General features: G+C 34.6%; 1 long non-coding RNA gene across 1 annotated transcript in view; it reads left to right on the forward strand.

The window, feature by feature from the left end:
• LOC111083297 overlaps positions 1–4,208 on the forward strand; it is a 19,801-nt gene extending 15,593 nt beyond the window's left edge. Inside the window, exon 3 of the long non-coding RNA XR_002608931.1 lies at positions 3,769–4,208. This is a non-coding gene — a long non-coding RNA (uncharacterized LOC111083297). The remainder of the gene's footprint in view (positions 1–3,768) is intronic.
• The last annotated feature ends 547 nt before the right edge of the window (positions 4,209–4,755 follow it).

A 4,755-nucleotide genomic window follows, 5' to 3' on the forward strand; every position in this document is an offset into this window, starting at 1 on the left:
GTAAAAGTTAACAGTTACAGGTTGTAAAAGTTAACAATTATAGGTCGTAGAAGTTAACAATTATAGGTTGTAAAAGTTAAAAATTACAGGTTGGAGACACAAATATAGAAAGTTGCGCATGCGTATTAGTCTGTTTCTAGTATTTGCTTCACTTCGCTTTAATTTACGGTAATTTGGTAGGGAAGTCGTGTTATTGTGTGCCTCTGTATACATGATATATATTGATTTACTTCTTGTAAATAGTAGTTCTGTCGCAGTGAAGACGTATTTAAATATGACAGTGTTTGATGACCAACATTTATTTCTAAACTGTTTCTATAAATTTGACGAATTGCTTCCGGTAATAATAGTTTTTAATGTATCGTTAGGTGGCGCTGTATGAATGACCTTATAGATGTCCCAGTAGTGTAATCACGTAAGGATAAATTCTTTAAGTTTTATAAGAAAAAATAATATTTCTTATGCACGAATAATGTGTTGGTATCAGTTATATTTTATAATTTACCCGTTTGTTGTACAATTTTGTGTAAATATACGGTTTTGTTGTACATTTTTGTGTAAATATACGGTTTTGTTGTACATTTTTGTGTAAATATACAGTTTTGTTTTACATTGTTGTGTAAATATACGGTTTTGTTTTACATTGTTGTGTAAATATACGGTTTTGTTTTACATTGTTGTGTAAATATACGGTTTTGTTGTACATTTTGTGTAAATATACGGTTTTGTTGTACATTTTTGTGTAAATATACGGTTTTGTTTCACATTTTTGTGTAAATATACGGGTTTGTTTCACATTTTTATGTAAATATACGGTTTGTTTTACATTTTTGTGTAAATATACGGTTTTGTTTCACATTTTTGTGTAAATATACGGTTTTGTTTCACATTTTTGTGTAAATATACGGGTTTGTTTCACATTTTTATGTAAATATACGGTTTTGTTTTACATTTTTGTGTAAATATACGGTTTTGTTTCACATTTTTGTGTAAATATACGGGTTTGTTGCACATTTTTATGTAAATATACGGTTTTTATTCGTATTATCATTAGATTGAGTTAGAAAAGCTGTAGATATCGAATTTAAATACAAAAATAAAGAAAAGAAGTTAACACTACATGGTACGTATGTTAGGGAGATTTATAAATAAGAAAAAAACAAACAATCGAAAATTCGGTTACCCAAAATACTGGTACTCTTGGGACGTTGAAGCTGGAATTAAAACCGTGAACTCAAATAGTGAACGAGAACTATACAGGTATGGTTCGAACAACAACTTTTAACAAGTTTCGCCAGAGAGAGAGAGAGAGCAGACTCGTTTATTCAAATCTTCCCTCAAGACGTTGTCGTTTTAAACAAATATATTATCACTCAGCCATTCTGTGAAATACTGTAAAATTTGTATAACTAGAGTTACACAGTTAACATTAATTAGAATTTTATGTGGACCACATTATTTGTACAGAATAGTGAGATTTGATTTTTGGGGGGGGGGGGTGGATTTTTTCTATAGTCCATTATAATAAGCCACAATAAATCCGCCTGATACTCCCTTTTTTTGGTTATATGTTTGTCGCCAGGGGCGTAGCTAGACAGACAGAAGTCTGAGCTACGCACGTGGGGTCCCGAGGACTTCTAAACCATTTTAAAATTTAAACCCGAAATGGCGCATTCTTATCATGGTCTTTGTGTATATAATCTATAAATAAATAACCAAACAGGCGACATAAGTTATTGTTGAAATATATCTTTTAAGCATTGACATTTTTTTTTTTAATTTTGCTGAGTGAAAACAATAAGAATTAGATGTTATGTCTAATAAAAATTCTATTGTGAATGTTTAAAGTCAGTGTACGGTCATACGTGCTTGGCTTAATTTATATCCTGAATGTTTAAAGTCAGTGTAGGGTCGTACGTGCTTGGCTTAATTTATATCATGAATGTTTAAAGTTAGTGCAGGGTCGTACGTGCTTGGCTTAATTTATATCCTGAATGTTTAAAGTCAGTGTACGGTCGTACGTGCTTGGCTTAATTTATATCGTGAATGTTTAAAGTTAGTGTAGGGTCGTACGTGCTTGGCTTAATTTCTATCCTGAATGTTTAATTCATAAATTCTTTTCCAAACATTGAGGGTAATATAGTATTCAGGAAGTAGTATTGTAATATGGTCTAGTATGGTGGGAGATTCTTTCTACTGTGGAGTTGTTGATGTTGGATAAACGTGATTGTGATAAAACCGAGTATCCAGAGTTCACATCCCATAACTGCAAAAAAACATCCCTTCCATCACTTTGATGTTATGGGTGCAGTATAAGAGTGATAGTTACATCCCACTGTTCGGTCAGGCAAGAGTTGGCGGAGGGTGGTGTTGATCAACTGCTTCGTGTTTATCAGTTCAAAATTATGGACAGATAGCACTAAATGTGTTGTTCTGTAATTTGTCACAAAGAGACTGTCTGTCAGAATATGGTTGGAAGAGTCGATGTTTTTATTTCACATACCCTTGATTTTTTCGCGGGATTTTAAGATTTTTAAATAAAGCAATAAAACTGGGCTTTTTGTTTAAAATAAGTTGCTTACTCTTGAAAAGAGTTTCGTTCTATATCGTTTTCTAACCCTTATATTTATTATCTGTGTGTCGAGCACTCCACGATTGTAAGACCGATTGTTATTAACTTCTCTGCTTTGACGTAGTGTAGTTAATTGTCTAGGTTGCACGTGATTGATTACGCGTGCTCTGTGTCATATGCTACGACGTGTCTTACTATATGAAAGAGAACTCCCCTCGTATGTGAACAATAAAATAATCCTAGTTTCAAAGGGCATTTTGTGTGTGTGTGTGTATGTATAAACACGACAACCCATTTTCCAACTGTTCCTCAGATTCCATGACACGTACCGACCTTTTTTTTTGCTATACCCGCCTTGGCGTATTTGCCATGACTACGCATATGTATAATAAATCCCAGGGAAATCCCCGAGTTGTGTATATGTTGTATAGGTCATGTGACTACCGTATACAACAAGGTTCGACTATGCCTTTAGTTATACAACACATTTCCTTCCCTGAGATTCCAGAAAAATCGAAGAACTGTAATTACTCCAAATAAGTTTCCAGTCAGTGTACTGTACAGTGTGCATTCCATGAACGTATGAGATGAATAAATTAAGGAGTAGGCCTAAAAAATTGCTGCTAACGTATTGCTAAGATACATGCTTATTTTAGTTAGAGGAGAAAAAAAAAGGCATATCCCAAAAGTCTGAAACGTATATGTTTGTAGGTATGTAGAGAGAGAGAGAAGAAAAAAAGAAATACGAACGCGTGAAAATTGTAGAAATGTTTACCCAGCCAGTTTCTGTTTAATTTATAGACTCGACTACGTCACACAGATCAACACATGTATACTTTTAAGTTTAGATACAAAGATTCTGCTTTCATGAATATTTACTTGAAAGGGGTCCGGTTTTTTGTAAACTTTGTATTATTATTCTGATAATTGTATGACAATAATATATATACGTGGAAAGGTTTACTTTTAAGGTTCTTGGTAAGGGTTAGTGTATCAGTAAAACAAACTATAACTTTTCTATGTGCACGATGGATATATCATTTATTTATTTGCTTGAAATTGACTTGCAGGTTTATATTGCGTAGATCTGCATGCCATGTTCAGTTTTCTGTTCGACTTAGCACTGCGAGAATACACGAGTGATTAATAACGTTTTTCTTCAAAATTGTGTGTGTGTGTGTGTGTTATTCTCGTAGATCTGTGTCGACTCGTGGCCACGCTTCTTATAACGAATTTAATTTCCTGTCTTTGCCCGACTACTGAACGGGTTGTCTCGTCTTGGACCGCTGGGTGGCGGTAGTATCGGGAAGAAGAGGCCGAGAAGGAAAGCCGTGTCGACAATTTACGAGTGTTGCTCAGGTGTGATCGGGGAAGTAGCTACAAGCTGGCCAGGTAGGCATTGGAAGGCTAACGGGGGAAGCAGAAGGAAGGGAATGGCTGGACCGGGAGGAACAGGTAAATTTTTGCTAACCTTTCTTTTAATATCTGCTGGATTCGGGTGTTGCGGGCGCAGCGTGCTCCTTGTCTAACATTTACTTGCGCTGCAAACGACAGTACATTGTCCGAGTGGCAGTTGTTAGAGGCGAAATGGCAGCGTTTGTCAGTGCTGCATAGGTACCTTTTATATTCTTACTGGGCATTATTTGATAATCATTTACAATGAATGGTAACCCCTAATTGGCCAAACGAAATGTAAAAGCAACATTTATTGGCAATCTTCAGATTTATTCCGTTGAAAGTCTCTCTTGTTTAATATTCAAAGTTTAAGATACCTATTGCCATGAAGTTTAAGTCATTAAAGAAAAAATACTACTTAAAATATATCATTTTTATATTTAATAACCTGTTACTGTTTATCTTATCGGCACAAGGAAAATAGAGGTGAAACCAACTTTTGAAACACAGCGTCTTTCTAGACAACACATTCACAACAACAAAAATTACAGTTTACTCTGATATTTCTCTCTCTCTCTTTTTTTATCGTGAGATAGAGAACTTAAAAGTTAAATGTTGGTAGGGGAAGCTATCAATGGTAATCCTTTCAGCTATCTTAAAGGCCCCATTGTTAGCAGGAACTGATTAGCTTGTGTTTGTGATTAATAAGTTTGAGTTACCGATGAGAAACTTCGCATTACTTAGTAAAACTAACTAGTGAGTTAAGCCTACCGTTTTAATGTTCTATT

Source organism: Limulus polyphemus, unplaced genomic scaffold (genome assembly GCF_000517525.1).
Source record: "Limulus polyphemus unplaced genomic scaffold, Limulus_polyphemus-2.1.2 Scaffold8942, whole genome shotgun sequence".
Taxonomy (NCBI): Eukaryota; Metazoa; Arthropoda; class Merostomata; order Xiphosura; family Limulidae; genus Limulus; species Limulus polyphemus.